This window comes from Epinephelus lanceolatus, chromosome 5 (assembly GCF_041903045.1).
Source record: "Epinephelus lanceolatus isolate andai-2023 chromosome 5, ASM4190304v1, whole genome shotgun sequence".
Lineage (NCBI taxonomy): Eukaryota > Metazoa > Chordata > Actinopteri > Perciformes > Serranidae > Epinephelus > Epinephelus lanceolatus.
This window is the reverse complement of record NC_135738.1, coordinates 12,177,519-12,197,153: the sequence shown is the minus strand read 5'-3', so window position 1 is coordinate 12,197,153 and position 19,635 is coordinate 12,177,519. Positions and strand designations below refer to the sequence as shown.

The window sequence follows — 19,635 nt, the reverse complement described above, 5'->3', positions numbered from 1 at the left end:
TAGTTGCTATGCACCAAGTTGATATACTATCCTACCCAGGGTGTGTTTAGATCTTGGCTTTCTGCCCAGCGCATCAACCTCCTCCCTCTCTCATCTTTCTCAGCCATCTTCCCATCTTATTTATCTGTTCGGCTTTGTGCACAATGAAGGGGCATTACTCAGCGTTCAGATACACAAACACATCTGATTGTAACGGCGTTCGTGTTGTTCGCTTTCATCCCCTGCGTTTAGCTGCTCAACATCACCCGCAGTCTTTTCAGATGGAGATATGGTAAAAAATAATTTCATTAACTCCCACTGTTATGTTTGTACCGATCGCACCGCAGTTCAAATTGAGGGAGACGTGGGGAGGGATGGAGAGACTCTCTCCTCCCCTCTTCCTCCTCCCTCCCCTCTCTCAATCTCTCATCACATACTGCGGCTCCTCCCTCCAACTTGCCCTTCTCCGGATCCCCTCCCTTCCGCTGTGCCTCTCTTTCTCCCTGTCTCCATCCCTCCTTCATTCTCCCTCAATCTTTCAGCCTAGCTGAGACTAACAGAAGATACACCCTCCCCATGTGTGTGTGTGTGTATGTGTGTGGCTTGCTGTGTGAACCGCATGTGTCAGTGTGTATACACGTGTGGCTTCGCAGCTGACGGGAAGGACTCATGAAGTGCTCTGGACTTGGATATCAGATCCTTCTCCTTATGCATATTTACCACATTTTCTTCATTCTCAACACCCTCAAATCCTCCTATTAAAGAATCTCATTTTCCTCCTCTCGGGGCAGCATCTCGATGGAATCTTCAATCCTTTCCCCAGTATCTTGGATTTAATGAGCAGCCACCGTGGAATGAAGCAAGCAATTTCTGGATTCCCTTCGTTACAGCTCTGGTAAGGATATCTCTCTCCTGTCTCCTCCTCTCCCTCACACTCTCTTTCTGTATATCTGTCCCCTTTTCTTGCACTTCGTACCTGATTTACTTTTCATAACCTATTGACAGGTGCAAGCAGTACACATTATGGGATAGGGGGGCAGTTAAATGAAGCACAGCAAGCTATTTAGGACATGGAGAGGGGGAGAAATGAGGATGGGCTGGCTGGGGAGTGTGTGAGAGTGAAGGGACAGAAGCAGGGAACAGAAATGTGTGCAGACACCAGCAGTGTTGCTCATGCTCTCAGAGGCTGGAGGGAAAAATGCTCCACTTGCTACTTGCTATTGATCTGCTGTTATTTTCAGCTCCCATCCCTTAGAGACAACTTTGCATGGTCTACCTGACAGTGACAGTATCGGATTTTGAAAGAAGGGTGCTCTGTCATAATAAGGAGATAGATTCTGATTCTGTAAGTGAAATGGCTGCGTTTAACATTGTCATGTGTGTGCTGACTTCTGTTCACAGCATGAGAATGTGTGAATTTGTACAGAGTGTGTGTGTGTGTGTGTGTGTGTGTGTGTGTTCGATGTGCCTATGTAGGTGTGATGCGACAAGGTGCGACTTCCTTCTTTGGATGCTTGTCTGCATACCTACACATATTCTTGTAGAGACCTCCTCCTCAGCTGAAGTGGGGGTGAGAAATTGCAGCTTCCCGCCATGTTGATTTGTCTGATTACCTGATAGGGCCTTTTGACAACAGCTCTGACTTGTAAAGAGATCACCTGACGCTGATTTGAGATGGCTGACTTGCAGATCACAGGCATGTGTGCAGAGGAAGGCATTTAGTTTTACTGTGCTCGTTATCATTCTTATCTTTAGGAATACATAATGCTAATCACATATACCTTCCGTGTTTGCTTCACTTTCTTTTTCACTTTGTCAGTTGGAGGCATGAGGTAAAGTTGATGTTGCTATTTTGGTCCCCTCTGCATGCTGGATGAGCTTCTTTCCTTTAATCTTTACTGCTGTCTTGTTATTAATTCTCTGTTCATCTCTCTCTCTTGTCTCTATGAACTCGAAAGGGGGCGAAAGATGCTGGAACACAAGAAAGAGAAAGGGGAAGCTGGTAGTACCACTGAAAGCAGTGAAGAGAATAGGAGAGAGGTGCTAGTCGAAGGTGAAGTGGGTAGAGAGCAAAGGCGAGAGGATATAGCAATGGAAGATTGACAGGAAGCCCGAGACAAGAGGACGAAAGGGACAGCGAAGGAGAGAGTGTTGCGCTAACAAGCTTCAGAAAGAGCTTTTAGGCAGGCAAACCTCTTCCGAGGGTTCAGGTTTTGGGAAGGGGGGTCATTTTACACACGCTTCCACGGTCTTCAAAGGAAAACATGATAGATAAGCCACGGGCCTGCACCTCACACATGCCTGGCTGCATTTCCTGTAAAGGACATCAATATTTATCACATTTCCTATTTCAGAGAAGAAACCATGATAACACCAAAGGATGGAACAATAATAAAAGATAAATCAAATTACCCCACCTTGGGTAGACCTTCTCCTTCTGTTTCATTTGTAATTCCTTTCCAGCACTTAGGCAAGGTCGGCTGACGCTCTGATGCATATTGAAATACAGGTGCAGCCACAGTGGTTGCATTGCAGGGCTTCTGGCACTTTGGCAATGATAATAGTGAAACATATATTTAAGCAGATTGGACTTAATGCAGAGAGTTGAAAGGTTTTGTATCATTAACGTATCACATATCTGGCCGCTGCTTATTTTGTCTTAATTCTTGATTAATTTCTACAGCCAAGCTGAAAATGAGTAATGCAATATCAGCTTGGATTTAAGGGTTTTGAATAAACAACAAGGATCTGATTTTGCATAGTGAAGCTTTCATGAGGGTTTTAGTGCGGATGAAAGATGGAATCAAGAAGATATCCCAGGATGCATCACTATTAAATTCAGAGCTGATCCCTCGTATTTTTGAACCAGAGGTATTCTGCTAATTGATTGGTTTATTTGGTAATTATTAAGTGATGTCTCCCTCTTTCCCTCTTCCTCTCCCTGAGGCATACACACACATACATACACACAGGATGTGCCTTACTGTGGCTAGCAGGAGTCATTTTTATCCTGCTCGGCTGCAGTAAAAGCTTGCCATGCAGTGGGTGACTTGCATCCGAGAGTGACTCACAGTGCCCATGAATGCTCCTCCACCCACAGCCAGGCACCATTGATACTGCCCATCACCAAATGAGAAGTTAACAACTCATTTTTCCTCAACCTCCGAGGCAATTATTCTCAAGGCCGTTATAGCAAATGATGGTTATTACCGATGTGGTCTCATGATTTACCATGATGCATGAAATGAAGTTGGCAAATTTGTCACAGCAATTCAGGGCTAATGGTGTCCGTAGTGGTGGCTAGCATTGTTAAGTTTTGTGCAGATGAGCTTCTCATACCCATGTCGTCTCTTGCAGACACAATTTAACACATAGCTGATGTAAAAAATGTTTTCAGAGCTGTTTTGATCCTTTTGCTAATACCCAGTCAAAACGCTATATAACCAGGGTTTTATCCCTTAACGTAAAACTCAATAGTGCTCACTATGATGGTTAAAAGTAAATTCAATTAAACAAGCTTTAATGCACCCCTCGATAATGACCATCTGCAACCTAAACAGGATGAAAGATTAGCTAATCGCTGCTAATTAATTCAAAATCCAGATGAAATTTATCACAACTAACAGCTAATAAGCCTTAGATACAGGAAGGAGGACAATTATTTTTTTAATGAATTATACTGAGGTCCTATTAGTATAAAAATGTAAACTGGGTTAACAACTCATTAATAAACACATTTCACTGTAATGTAGTCCACCTAGAACGACTGCCTCACAAAAGGACTATACAGGTGAATCAGCTTCTCTTTTCTAACAGTGTTAACAAAAACTTCACATACAAAGCTTGTCAAAGAGAGGGTCTTTGAATGAGGAATGAGCATGTGGGATCAGGTTAGGGTTGAAGGCAGTGTTGTAGCAAGGACCACCTACACCGAGACCAAGTCATGACCAAGTCCAGAGTGTATCGAGTCCAAGACAAGACTAATACTTTGGGAGGTTGAGATCAGGTCAATATTAAGACCAGATCAGTTTTTATTCCCACACTGCGTGATCAACTTACAATAAAACACGTAAAGCAGAGTATTCAAATTGATTTAAAGATCCACATTCCCAACGCCCACAGAAAGTAACTTGTGTGTATTTACAAGTGTACCATGAGAGATGTCTTGATAAAATTATCAAAAGGCATTTTATGAATGGGAATTTTCCTTTGTTTTCTATGAGCAAACAAATGCAAGCAACATAAAGACACTAAAATCAACTTAACCATAGTTATTCAGCACTCCTTTTTTGCACAGGTAATTTAGTAATATCCTCACAGTTTAGGTCTTGACCGGTCTTGAAATCAAGATTCCAAGACAAGACAGAATAAAAATGTGGTTAAGTTTGACACAAGGCTAAGACTAACCAAAGTGATCTTGACTGGAGATCAAGCACTGGAGTACTAAAACACTGGTTGAAGATGGGGTAGACAGGAGTACAAAATATCCAAACAAAGCCAGTGCAGTGTCTTTTACTGTAATTATCTCAAATATAGATCTTATAGTTTGTGTGTTGGACATGAATTATTAACAGTCGTGGGCTTCTGGTTTTGTGTATTTTATGAACAAGCATCACAATTCCATAACAGTGCATCTGTCATGGGCTTTAATGGATCCCTTTTATTAACAGCATGCAGGGAACAGAATAGTCTCATTTTGACCAACGCAGTTAATATGATGGAGGACCAAGAACAAAACCCTGAGGAACTCCACACAGATTGTTCTCACACAAAATACAAGCAGCCTGAATAACCTGAGTCTTTGCTTGGTTGTTCAAAAATCAACCAGGACAATAAATGAATATATTTTAAAGTTGTTTAAATAAAAATACCATGATCTACTGTATTACAGATTGTAAAACAAATAATTGACTAATGTAAAAGAAAAGACTGGATTATGCGTATTAATTACAGCTGGGACATTGTATGTTGTTTTTTTTTCCCCAAATTGATTGGTAGAAATAAAGGTGTACATTTATATGACTTAATCCAAATGGGATTATAGTTGGATGATACTGATAAGATCCATCTCTAATCATTCTGCAGTGCACTATCTTCTCCTTTTATTAGACATAAAATAAAAGCAGCCATCCAAATCACAGAAGTCTATTTTATCTAATACTAAAAAAGATGAGTCAGAGTTTATTATTACATCTGCCACAAATATTAACATGCGTTATCTTTTCCAGAATCAGCAACTTGCTTCACACTCACACATTCACATGCACTTACATTTGGGATTAGTGAAATGCAGCTGTAGTCTGCAGCAGTTGGGGGTTAAGGACATTACTCAGCAGTTGTTGATGTTGGATGAGAGAGCAACATTTGTTCACTTCCCCTGCCTAGTTTTTTCCGGCCGGCTGAGCGAATCTAAATGGTATAAATTGGAAATTGTATAAATAATTCAGGAACAGCTTTTATCTTCTGTATTTGGAGGCATTACTAGGCCAACACAATAGTGATTCTTGTATGTTACAGTCTCAGGAAAGAATTCAACCCTCCCTGACCTTTTGTGCATTCTGTTGTTCTACAGAATCATATCAAATGCCTCCACTGGTGCCCTAGTTTTCATTTGGGATACACTGCCTCTATGGAAATTCTTTCAAAGAGCAAATCAAATGTTATTCAGACTTTTGTTCTTGTTCATGATGAAATAGGGCAAAGGATTATGAATCTGCATTAATTTACTCATCTATTCATTAATGAAAATAAACCAGTGGCTAAACTTCAGGATGGTTTGTTTGGTTATCCATGTGACATGTGCAAAATCTCTGACGCCACTGATTAGATTAGAGGGAATTTAGGGAAATGAAGGCTTTTGCAACTGCACTGCAGCATTTCAGAATTACAATGAGTGGCCCAGGAGGAGTGCTACAGTTACAAGGGAACATATTAGTTACTGATTGGCCAATATGGGCCCTACATTATTTATGAAGGAAGACATATTTAATGTTATCACTGACTCAGAGAAACAAATTCACTAATTCCACAATCATCAGACTTTTTTTCTGTTTTTTTTATGATGCCTGACATGAGAGACAAAAAGTTGCACACTTTGCCAACTCATCCATCCACTCTAAGTATTAGAGGATATACAATGACTGTTGGCTGTGAAAGCGTATACAGACAAATAAAAAAAAAAAGTAGCTCATCACCATTTGTATTATTTGTTTGCAGTGAATAATCAGAGAGCTAGAACATGGACAAGCCTGTTTACAAATATGGCATGATGACTAGGTCTCGTCTAAAGCAGGATTTATACTTGTGTGTTGACTCTATGCAGAGGCTACGCATGTCTCCTTCGCCATCGTGAACATTTATACTTGTGCGGTTGTGTCCGTGTCACTCTGCAGTTACACCTCCAAACCACTAGTCAGCTTAAGGGTTTCTGTGAAGTGCTGTAAAGTTGAGTTGATTCAAAACACACATTAAACACACATTAAACACACATTAAACATGACTTGATAGCAACAACTTCAAACACAAAGTGGCGTCACTATAATTTGCAACATTTACAGACAACGCAATTGTCTTTATCTGGACACATTTTACCTGCAAATACAGCATGCTAATGTTTTTAGCACAAGTCTATGGCATTTTACATTGTATAAATGGCTGGGGGACTTTTCCTCTACTCATATGAAGCCAGGGACAACAGCAACATTTAACAAAGGTAACGTTACAAAATTTGGCTCCTTTACAACTCACAAGGTTCACTAATAAACAACAGTCTTATACTAAACACATTTTCCAAACAAATACACTATGCTAATGTTATTAGCACAAGCCTATGGCATTTTACATTGTATAAATTAGCCTAGCGACTAGTGCAGATTTCCTCTGCTCATATGAAGCCAGGATAAATCACACACAAGACTTAAAATGCTATTTTTGTGGAGGCTTTATTGTATTCACAAATTATTGTTTCTTATCTGTGAAATTAAAGTAATTAAAAGCTTTGTTTCCACTGAGGGAAATGGTTTTAGCTTACAAAAATAGACAGGAGGTCTGTGTCATCGCGATGTGTAGTTCTGAGAAAGCTGCAGCGTAGGGTATGGCGTCAATTTGACACAGAATAATAAATCCAGCATAAATCTGAATTATCTCATTTAATTTCCCTCTAATAAAGCCTGGCCTTTGATTTATTGATTTTTGTGTAGAGATCATTTCTCTTAAATGCACTTTGATGCACTTGGATAATATCAATGTGATCTCATTCCTACTTGTCAAATTTTGCTGCTTGGGTAGAAGCACAGGGCATTACTGAGATGACATGGGGTTGGCGATAAGAAGGGGTCAGCGGTTAGGTTAAGGCAGCAAACCTACCTGGTCATAGTTAGGAAAAGATTGCGGATGTCACCAAAAAACATCCGGCTTTGAGTGCCACAAACGTGGCTGTGAAGGCAGCGGTGTGTTGCTTAGAAATACTCAGCTGTGGGTGCAACCAGTTTTGCTGTTTGTTGGTCTCTAACACTGATTTCCTGGGTCAAAGTGCAGTGTTCTTTGGACCTGTCCATGTCCCCTCCCGCCCTCCCTGAGCAGACTTTCACGTTTCAAACTACATCAGTTGCTCTTAGTTTCAAATAATGACGCAGATGGGTTTATGTAAGAGTTGGTGGAAAGCCCAGTGCATCTCACACAGATGCTAAACGGCACTTTGCCCAAGTGGCGTATTTTAAGCCCTGGAAGTGAGACCAGGCTGATAATGTATGTCTGTACTTCCTGTACTCTATTTATACCTCCAAAACGGAGTCACATGACCCAATGCTGCTTGTGTTTATTAGAATAGTACAGGCAGAGAAAGCACCAGCTTTTTCACTTCAGTTTTTGACACTAAAACACAGCCAAGTGAAACTGCTTACAGCAGATAGTGTTGCTAAGGAGTGAGTGAAGTACGTACACAGTGAGGAGGGAGACACCTGAAGAGAAGCCCTGAATTTTACTACAGCTCTGCTCAGAATTATATGCATTTCTTTCTGCCTTATCCCGAGGAGTTGGCCTCACGGTGTTAAATCACCCTTCAATCTCAATTGACAAAGTCACTGGCATTTCGTCCCACCTGTTAGTTTTGTCGAAATTGTTTGTGCCAGTCCGTTACTGACAGCCGAATGAAAGGACAAACAATACTGCTGGGTTGAAGCTCAATAGATTCTCTTTGATTGCTGGCACACATAGCGAGCCGCCTACTGAAATTGAGGGGGAGGTCAGATTGGAGGAATCCCAAATGTTCATCCAGATGCTCCTGGGTTGTTTTTTTTTCGACGGATGTGAGTGAAGAGATTGTGTGGGGTTTTTAACTGCTAGCTTCCACATGCAAAGCCATAGCCCAATATTAATAGAAGTGCTGCTTGATATTTATGGTAAATATGTATTTTCCTCTGGGTGTCTGAAAACAACAAACTGCAAACAAACCTTTTACTATGCTGGGGTGAACCTCCCGCTCAGTTGCAAGTATTATAATGAAAGAGCTTTGTCCAACAGTTGACAGTTAACACACATTTTATCTTAATTTAATTCCTCCACTATGGTGCTCAGCTCAGCCCGCCTTGAATTTGAATTAGTCAGAAAGCGTGGGACAAAACAGCAGAGGCAATTTCTTTTTTCGCACAATCTATGAGGTGTGCGTGTGAGTGCCGATGATTTTCACACCTGTTAGACAATTCAGTGTGCCACTTGATTCCGTATCAATATGTGGTTCAGGACATTTTTCACACTCCCCAAAGGTTATCTATTTTAGACAATATGTGGGCCTTAATGTGTGAAGAAAACTGAGACCATCTGTATGCAGGCTTCATGAGTATACAGCCTTTGAAAATGGTAAATGTCAGTGAGTCAGCATGGTGATGACTTACAAACGGGCGTTATTAAAATATTGCATTCTTGGCCAGCTGACATCACTTTTCAATCTTGAAATTGGTCCTACCCCCTCCACCCATGCACAAACAAACACACACTCACAGTTGGAGGTAAATTAAAAATAATAATACATTTAGCGGAGACCTCTCCCTCGGCCCCCAGCGTGTGTGTTACTCTGATGCCCCAGAACACACGCTCCTTACAAATCCCGCTTTGTGACTAATATTTCCAAAGCTGTAACACACAGCTTGCTTGGAAACATGCTAAAACAAGATATAATTAAACCATGAAAATAGTATTTATTTGTTTTAGATTAATTTCAGGCTCAAAAGAGCTAGTCTATTACATAAGCACAGCTGGGTGAGAGGTGCCTCTTCCACGAACATTGCTCCTGGATCATTTCCCAGTCCTGACTGTACTGAAGTCTCCACTATGATCAGCGTCAGTTGAGAGTGAAAACACAGGCTGAAACAGGCTGCCAGTATTTCTAATTATCATGGATGATGCACCCAGAGCTCTATTTTTGGACGAACGCAGCAGGAGAAAGCAAGGGACGTTACTCTCATCTATGAAATATAAAATCAAAGCATGTTTATTTTTTTTCAACTGATATTACATGTCAAGGCCAGGTCATAATCAAAATTAGCAGTAGGTATAAAATGAGATGTCGAAAATTAGAATTGATATCACTCCGGCCAACGAGGGCCCAAGGAAATTACATGGTTAATTGGATGGCTTTTAAAATGACACATAAGAGTGCGATTGTTGTATCTAACAGGAGGATGGTTGTGTGTTTCCATTTTCACGGTCAAATAAGTGTGTGTATTAGCTTGTTAGTAAGCAGCTGAGCTTGTAGAATGAGACATACTGTAAAAACAGAAAGTAAACAAGGTTGCTGACAAGGGAGGCCTGATCATCACCTACAAGCACAAGCCTCTGCAAAAGTTTGATTTTCAAAATAGGCAACAGGGATAGACACTAATCATTTTAAGCACTGGCCCCACGGGCCACCAAGCACCTAAATTTGCTTGCCAGAGTACATCTTTGATGGCCCAGATGTAAACTTAGGCAAATACAATAGCTTACAGAGGAGGAAATTTAACACAAAGGACTGAAAATATCTTTGTGAATATGATAAATTCTCTCACAGTCCTTCCATCCTGAGAGTAGTCAACACATAATGTGTTCAGAAAAAGGAACGAAAAAAATCTGACCTCTGTGGCAGCTGCAGGCCTGTAAAAACTGTGACCAATCCTTGCCATTCAGTGTGAATGGAAAGAACCAATCAGATGCCTTCATGTCTCATACTGCCCGAGCCCCCCTCCGTCCCTCCCTCCCTCCTCCCTGCGTGCACTCATCACGTGTCACCGTTGCCGGAAATATTCAGCACACTCCTCAGCAGAAATACCGAGTTAGCAGGAGTTTGCTGAACAATGGCAGAGAAAATGCAGCCAAAAGTATCACTTCCAGCGTTACTTGTAACGGCTCACCCCACTAAACAGGCTGAGAAAAGAAAGTCGGAGGCAGAAAATGCTGCGACGAAAAAGGCTTTGGATAAAGCGAGAGGACAAACCAGATATCAACATCGGTGCAGCTTTTGAACAGTGGAGACAACTGAGGGAGCTGAAGAGCCTGAAAAGTGATGCAGAGGTTGCTGTCTTTCTGTTGGACAGGTATTTATTTGTTTGCTTCGGGGGGATTTGTTATTTTACTCGGCTCTCCTCTGCCCTGCTGAATCCTACTGCAGGATGCGCATTCAAGTTTGTGTGGGGCCGTGGCTTTGGACGGAGCACTGACAGGAAGGGGAGGAGGGGGTGGAGCTTAGAGGAGATGCTGCTTTCAAATCTTGCTAGCTCTCCAACATTACCAACTATAGCTTTAAATGCTTCATGTTTCTCTGAACAGAAACTCTCAGTCCTGCTGTGTTTAGCTCGGCTAGCTGTTAGCTCTATTAGCTCAGATAACTGTTAGCTCTGTCTGCCACACACTGCAGAACTCTGCAGCCCACCAACTGCTAGCAGCTAACAGCTACTAGGCTCCTCTCCTAGTGATATTAGTACAAAGAGGTGCTCCTAATTCAGTTTGTCATTTGCTGTGTGCCAGTAATACATACATACAAACCCTGATCATCACAAACACATTTTCTGTCGTCACCATGATGACGGGACACAAGTAGTCTCAAGCCCCGGCTACCCGGCGAAGAGTTTTGTGGAATGTTGAACTAAAATGAGCAGATGAATGAGGATGTTTGTAGAAGTGTAACATTGTCTTGGCGAAGGGTGCAGTATGGGGATTTTTATTTATTTAACTTTTGTTTAGACAGGTAATCTTATTGAGATTCATTTTCAAAGAGTGCTGACAAAAAGAGCTGACAAAACTTAGCAGCCATAGGGGGCCAAAAGCCAAAGTTAATGTTGAAACCTGGGTAATATAATTAAGATATGAACACTGAACACTGTTAGTCTTGATGGACATACAACAGATGTAACTCAGACTCAAAAGCTCAGTGGGAAAATCTAGCTGGGGTCATGAAGTGGGGTAGACAAGTCTATAATGGTGCAAACTATAAACTAACACACAAATGACAATAACTAGCAAAAACCATCATGTCCTGAACAGACACACCATCGACACTAACAACAAAAATGACAGTTAGTTGTGGAACAAAAATCAGTGAATTTTACAGCAAACAACAAATTACTCAGTCCAGCATGATGGGAAATGTGAGCATCGCTACATTATCTTTTGTGGTGCCATGAAAATGATCAAAACATCCCTGGGTTCACTGAAACAGAAGATGAAAACGCAGACATGGTTGATCTTGATGGTTTGAAAATTACTCTGCAGTGCTGTAATAAGAGTGAAAATAAAAAGACCTGACCAGCCCTACAGAAACACACTGTAGCTGTAAAACAACTCAAGTTGATATGAAGCAAAAAATGCATATATAGCAGATGTAAAAAGGTGAGCTGGCCTGAATAACTGTCACTGTGTTTGTGCATTTTAGACAGCAGGTTTCAGACAGTCCAGGGTTTTTATGTGATAGAAAAAGCTTCTAGTCTTTTCCTGACCAGGTCTCTGTCATCATTAGTATTCTGGTCAGTGCTGTGCACTCTCATCTTGGTGGCCATTTCCCATCTGAAATTATTTTGTGCCTTTTTGTACATGGCAGTCTCTTTCAGTGAAATACTGTCCAGGTTTAAATAAATAAACAAAAATCCTTTAATGCTAATAAATGCTAATGAGCACATTCTAAGAGGGCACTCTTTAAGAGTCAAGGAAAAAGAACAGGGGCTCTGGGCCTGTGCCTTTCAGTTGGTTCATTTGCTGAATGCTGCTGATTATTCAGCTACATTTATCATCCTTTTGCATATAATTATACTGGAGCAAGCCAGTGGACACCGTGCCTCTTTGAAATATGGTAAAATGTTCTTCAAAAAATTACAGACAAAAGAGATTCAGAGTACATTGTATGTACTGTGCATGTTTGTGTTGCATCTAGGTCCTCAACATTGCATCTGTGAACCCATGTGGGGTCACTTCATATGCAGACAGTGTCCTCAGAGATGCGTGACACTGATGTATGATTGTTCTGCTGGATAAGGCACAGGCAATATATCAGCTTTGTATAATGCCACTTGTGATCTTCCTCATGTTCCTGAACATAGAATACAACAATATGCCATAGTCTAATTGATATGATGACAGGAAAAGTCTCCATTTGCTGACATTATGAGAATGTTGGCACCTAAATGTGGGGACATTGGACTGACCACAAAAGACTGGAAAAACCATCTATGACAGCTCTTGTCTGCTAATTTGGCCTCCTGTGTGTTCAATTCACCTCATATGTTGTACAGTGAAGCATTATGGCCAGCTACTGTAGTGCCGCTGACTAAAGGAGTACATCACACACTCTAGTTTCGCAGACCGGGCAAGGCGGAGGTGCAGCGCACCTGCGCTTCACCAACTGGGTGTGGCCAGGCGGATTTTGCAAGTTTGGCACACCGTGCATGCTGGCGCAGCTACTCCTCTTTCCCACCTCCGTCCCTCCTACCTGCGCAAGTCGGAAAGAGGGAGGAGAGAAGGCGTGGAGTGGGTTTTACACACATCACACCAATCAAATGAGCCCCTCTCCTCGCCCTTAAATGTGCCACGCAAAGGCGTAATGAGAGTTTACTCAATTCGCCATGGCAGAAGAGAGCAGCAGCGTCGGACAGCCAAACTTCTCCCTGGAGGAAACTGATGTTTTGATCCGGGAGGTCCAAGCTCCGAATATACGGAACTGTGAGCAGACCTCCACGGGCTGATGATGCAAAGGTAGCCTGGGAGGAGGTCACCACAATTGTAAATCAAGTTGCGTTTCTCTTGTGCGCGCGTGCGCTCTCTCTTTCTCTCTCGCAGTCTCACTCTGTTTCTTTTCTTTTGACTTTTCTAAGATGACAGATGCTGAATATATACTCCCTATCTGATGCTGTGGCTGTTTGTGGCTGGCTGAGAGGGATGTGAACTCATTTGTGTTAATCAAATCAGGTTGGGTTTCCATTAAGCGTGCCAAATGTGCCAAACGGTGCCAATCCCCTTTGATCTGACATCAGATGTGACGGGACAGTCGATATAGAGATACATTTATGTGCTGATTGCAGATAGTTGCATTGAATAGTGTTTTTTTGGGTATTTATTGCATCGTTAATGTGCCTGATATTCTGGAAACTTGCCTGTGAGGTTTTGGTGACGTGTGCGCACTGTCCGCCGGTCAGCCAAACTTTGACTTACACCGGCTGTGCTCCGCCTGCGCTGACAGTAGACCTGGTTTCAGATGGCGAGCTTTTAGCGCACCTTTGGCGAAGCCTTTTGGCACGAAACTGTCACTTCGCCAAACTGGATCTGTCGACACCTCCCCCTGCTGCGCCGACACACCCATCTCAGCGCACCTTGGTCTGCCAAACTGCCAAATCGAGTGCGCCTCGGGTTGCACTGCTCGAAACTAGCTCTACGCGGGGTTCGCCACCCTGCGCCACCCTGCGCCGCGCCAGTAAACTAGAGGCCTGTGTCTTTTACTGACACAAATCAGGTTCATCTCCCTTTGTAATGTGCATTGCTCTCGTACACTGGGGCCTCATTTATAACTGTTGTGTACACACATAAAAAGGCTTTAAATGTGCATACGCCACTTTCTAAGCATGATTGAGATTTATTTTAAAAATGTGCATACGTTTACAGATAATCTGACCCATGTGCAGGCACATTTTGGAGACAGGGACAACTGGCGATGCAGAGGGTGAGGTGCTGGAATGAAGCAAGACTGTAGAAGAGATGTGAGAGCATTCATTAATGATGCAATCGCACATTTAATTTCACTTAATATCATGCAATACTTATAGATCCGCTTCATCAAAAACATATAAACCAGCAGTGTTATCTGTTCTTGCCTAACTTTTGTAAAAACAAGTAATGGCTTAAAGTGTCTAAGTGGCACTGGTGAGCTTGTAAATTGTAAAAAAAAATAAATAAAAAAAATAAAAAAATAAATATATACAAGCCAACACACATCTCAATTCAAATACCACTCAATATTTCATCAGTGCTGTCTCACCATCATATTGCCCAGCCCTGGAGCGCAGAGGAGGGCCGGACTGTTGAAATGCTAGATGATGCCAGGATGTGGCAGGTGGCAGGATTCAGAGAGGTCTGTCTTGCCTTTCCTTGCTATTAAGCGCGAATACATGGAATCCCTTTTTACGTAAAACCATGTTAAGGAATGAAATTATCGTCATCGGTTGTAGAAAACCAAGATAACATCAGATAGCATTAAAGACTTTCAGAACACAGCATCAGCTGTTTTGATAAATGGTAAATGGACTGGACTTGTATAGTGCTTTTCTCGTCTTCCAACCACTCAAAACGCTTTTACACTACATGTCACATTCACCCATTCACACATGATGGTGGCTGAGGCTACCATAAAAGGTGCCACCTGCTACTCAGTTACAATTTACCCATAGGTGGAAAACAGCAGTGCTTGTTTGCCAGACACTCTAAATTGCCATGATGAGCCCATTCTTTGGCTTCCTCATGAGTATACCCTCAAATGTCCAATTTTGTGTTTTGAGTCTCTTTATTCCACAACAGATCCTCTGCAGAGTTTTATAAATGAGGCTCCAGGTGTTTTAAATTTGAGTCATTTGTACTTGTTTGTCATTCAAACAACTCATGACAAAGTTTTCTACTGTGAGTTGTGTCTCCTTTTCTCTTTCAAATGGTTTCTTTTTCATCCGTGACCAGATACCAAAATGGTTTAGGAAAAGTTTCAGTTGTTTGAAGCTTCTACACGCCAGTGGTCCTCCCACGCAGGTGTTTTCACTCACTGTGCCCGATTAGATCTCTTTACAGGACTGTGTGGGTGTGCAAAGACATGCATCTCCTTTACTCTCCCATTAGTTTTGTTGCACCTGTTGGGTCAGGACAGTGTTCACTTTTCATCAGTGTTGTTATTACACAGACTTTTTGTTGATGTTATTTAATTTCAATCACAGCTCAGCTTTAACCTGAGCAGAAGGCTAATTACCCGTGGTGAAATAAAACACCTGTGTCCATCGTGCAGAGCTTTGAACCTTAACCTTTTTTTTCACTTGGTCAGCCTCCACCTCGTAGCAGTCGTGCTCGTCCGTCTCAGCCTTTTTCAACAATACTGGCTTTCACTGTGTTCAGAGATGTTTCAACAGTATACATCACATTTGCCTTATTCACTTGATAATAATTTCTCATTCCAGATACCCTACGGGAGACTGCAAGAGACATTTCATGACAGACAGTCTAGACTAGTCTGTCATATCCTCCTCTCCTGGCTGAGATTTCACAACTCTGTTTTTTTTTCCTTTGGAGGAGGCTCTGGAGAGATTTGCCTGATAGTTTATGCAGTCTGTAGTTGGTACTAAAATTAGGTTATATGTATGCAGTTTGTAGTTGCTGAGCACCAACTAAAAGTAGGCTATTTCATCTTGTTTACATGCAGTACATATACGTGTGCATGCACTTGACTGCTCTGAATATTTAATATGATTTACTTTGAAATATGTATACATGCAAACAGCTAATTTTATTGGTAACTGCACACAAAGCTGTGTGCTTGCGCATAATGACACATGTTGGTAGCATGTGTTTGCGAATGAATTTCATCCCCACCTGGGACGAGCAATCTACATAGCATTACATTAATACTGTGTCGCTACTCATCACCTGCTCCATCAGGAGAGTAAGCACTGTCAGAGGCTGAGGGAGAAGATTATGATGGAGGAGGTTCAGGTACTGTAGGAGAAGGCTCCCTGTAGCTGCAGTCCTCAGCTATAACGACCTTAAGTGGGCCAGGCTCAGGTGAGCTTTCCACACTTAAGCCAAATTGGAAAAGACCGTCAGAGCAGAGGTCTAAGTGGCACTGGTGAGCTCGTGATCTGTCTGTAAAGGGGTTTGGGAAAGTTTTATACTGAGCTGAGCTGCTTTTAGTTCAGGGAAGCATTATGATTCTCATGAGAATTTAAAAAAAGTACACAGGTGATGGGCTTTAGAACGAAAGGGTGATAACTCTTGTGACATTGTGTTGTTCTCTAAGAAGCAGTGTTTGGCTCATTGCTCACAAATTGTAATTTATGACTCATTTCTTGTTTGTTGTTCTTGACTTTTGAAAAGTCATATTATCTCTTTACATATTACTCCCTTCTAGGGCTGTCCCAATACCAGCTATTGGGCATCGATGCTTCTGGCTATGTGTGTGTATCAGTTTTCTGTCAATGCACCTAAAAAAATGTGACAATTAGCCATTTTGTTTGCATGCAGGTCGCATTAACATCAGCCATAATAGCTCAAAAAAACTGCTGTTTTCAGGTGATTTTCAGAACTCTTTGTAGATTTGTGGTATGCCAGGGTCCTTTTTTAATATCTGGCACTGACTTTTTGGGGATCATTTTAGAAAATTTTGAAATTATTCCAGACGATTGACTTTTAGGACGTCTCGGTAGTGTATCTGTAATCTGGTCATATTTCGTTAAGCTGTCCCGGATTCAGTGGTGCTGCAGCTGAGGAGGGCTCACCCTTGGTGGGATGTTTCAGGAGGTTTTAGTGTATGTTTTCTGCATTGGAAAGAGTCTAAGGCTGCTTTCAGACCTAGAGTTGTCTTGCTTTGGACCACATCAGGGACCAGTTTTGTTGCAGAGCTGCATAATTGCCTAGAGTTGGTTCGTGTTCTCACGGCAGCATTTACAAGCGGACCAGATCAAATGCCTTGTGTGAGAAAGCTGCTCTTGATCGGTCAGAATTTCCATGTGGGAAAAATCCAGGAAGTAAACAAAAGGTTGAAGAAGAGTACACTTGCAAGATAAATGTGACACTTTCTAATGTCACAATGGAGGGACAACTACGCAGGTTGATTTTAGCGCTGCTCATCGTGGACTATATTGCTGTCATTGTTCATTTTAGTCAAACCATACAGTTTGAAAACGGGGCGCGGCTCCAACTAGAAAACAATGTTTTGATGCATTGGATGTGCTGAATGTGCATATTAAGGCAGTACAGGAGGAGGTGCACGTTAATAATCCTCCAGGACTGTAACATGCTCATGTTTAACCCAAACAATGTGTCATGTGACTGCAGTTGGTTCAGATCCAGGTCGGAACACGGTCGGTTTTTTGATGCGCGCCCAAATGCGATTGCTGTGTTCACATCTGCCCAAACAGACAGCACTTAGGAGGCAACAGAACTTGAGATCAATCAAACCGAACCAAACAGGGCAGGTGTGAAAGCACTTTTAGTACCACTACCTGGAACAACACTGGTCTTGCCATCTTGTCGAGGGAATGTTTTCAGCTGCTGCTTAATGTTAGCATTTTCATCTTCCATGCTAGCTTGCTGCTACGTGATGTGCATGCGTGGGGACTATGAAAATCATCCAAGGATGTGACTGATTGTTGTATTTTAAATCAGTAGATGGTTTGACTAAACAGGTTGTAGGTTGTGACAAGTTATTTGTTTTTGGGCTAACTGTAATATTACTGGTGAAAGTTGATGAGTAATTCGTTACACTACTGGCCCATCACTGCCAAGAAGAGTGTGATGCTGTCATAGTTACACTGTCAGGTTTAGGGATTTAATTCACCCAGAAGCTACCTACAGTAGATTAAACATGTATTTACCCACACTCTAATATGCGTTGGAAAGAAGCACCGACCATGTTGCTTAAATGGCGTACAGTATGCTGTGATTACACCGGAGGTCAAGCCACTAATGATGATGATGTAGTGTTAATATGATTGAGGCCACAGTCTAATTGAAGCTGATGAGATGGGAATGTGTCGTCCTGCTGTGAGAATTTAAATTGTTCAGCACTTACAGTTCTTTCTCTTTATGATCACACTGTCTGTTTGATTGAAATGAATATATACTGAAAGTTAAAACTTCCATCGAATTGATTTCATTAAACAACCCTATAGGGTTAGAAAGTTGATGCAGAGGAATGGCCGCAGCATATTGGTATTCTGCGAGGCTACCTGCTCAGCACTCTAAACCAAAGCCGACATTTAATTTGCAACCAAAATGAGGTGAACTTTGTGTGAAGCGGGTCATTTTACTGCTGTAATCGAAGTGCCCCCTCTTTGCTCTTAATCTGGCTCTCACTGTATGGGAGGACACAGCCATGGATTGGTGTGTGTGTGTGTGTGTGTGTGTGCAGGAGAGAGTGTGAGAGAAAGAGTAGGTATAACCTTTTATAATTTCAACAGTATCATAAAATATGCATAACATATTCCATTTTTTTTTGGGTCACTTTTATCCAAAGTGTCTCACAGTAATGTAAGTGAATACTTCAAATAAGGTATCAATGCGAATCCGAGCCTTTAAAGACAGCTTGAAGCCACATTTGGAGAGTGTCTTGCTTCAGTACTATGCTTCCAGTTCAAAGTGAATGTTGTGGCGGGACATAATGTGTGGAAAAATTGTTACAACACGAGCAGACAGTGGACGAAACCCTCAAGGAGTAGACAGAAGAGGAGGTGAAGGAGGAGAAAGGAAGGAGTGAATTTCTGTCCCTTGATGTGACAGCTTGTGTCACTTTGAAAGTGTCAGAGCTGCAGTGTTTATGTGACTGTGGATGTTACCTTTAAGTGATTGGCGTGAAAAAATGTGAAATGTGGAAAAATGCTTTGGTGTGGATAATGGATCTTTCATGCCTGACACACATTGACTTAGCTGCTTCTCGCCTTTGTTTAAAAGGCACTTCTGCAGTTACCTGCAAGAGTCTATAAAAAAGATTATCTGAGATTCCTCAAATTGTGATATCATCGTCTTCAAAAACCAACTATGTACTCCAATACTGTTTTCAGTTTGCAGCCAGGAACTGGTTGGAAATTGATTTCCAGAGATTCCCCCTGGGTATTATTTTTTTTTCTTTGTGGCCAGTTCCTGCCAACTGCTGACTTCTTCCAGGCCAGGCTAATAAATTAATCTTTGTCACACATTTCCACTGAGCATACTGGCTTTAGTTTCATGGCTTTATTAAAAAGGATAGAAAGAATAAACACATAGAAATACATAAGGCATGACGGATATTCCTAAATAATGCCAGAGAATGGCTTTCAGCCCTGTCTCCCAGGGGTTTATATATAACTAATATAGAATAGCAAATCCATTGAGGGAAACATAATGAAGAGAGAAATTCATTTTCTATTAACATCATGAATTCATATTTGTAACTAACATATCCGCCAAGTACGG

The 19,635-nt window shown here is 41.7% G+C and overlaps 1 protein-coding gene across 2 annotated transcripts in view; it reads left to right on the top strand.

Annotated features, from left to right (window-relative positions):
* Positions 1 to 483: 483 nt before the first annotated feature.
* Positions 484 to 19,635, top strand: part of lingo1a (leucine rich repeat and Ig domain containing 1a) — a 202,998-nt gene continuing 183,846 nt past the window's right edge. For both annotated transcript variants that reach the window (XM_033635663.2, XM_078167713.1), the window contains exon 1: positions 484 to 874. The gene's annotated coding sequence lies outside the window, so the exon portion shown is untranslated. The remainder of the gene's footprint in view (positions 875 to 19,635) is intronic.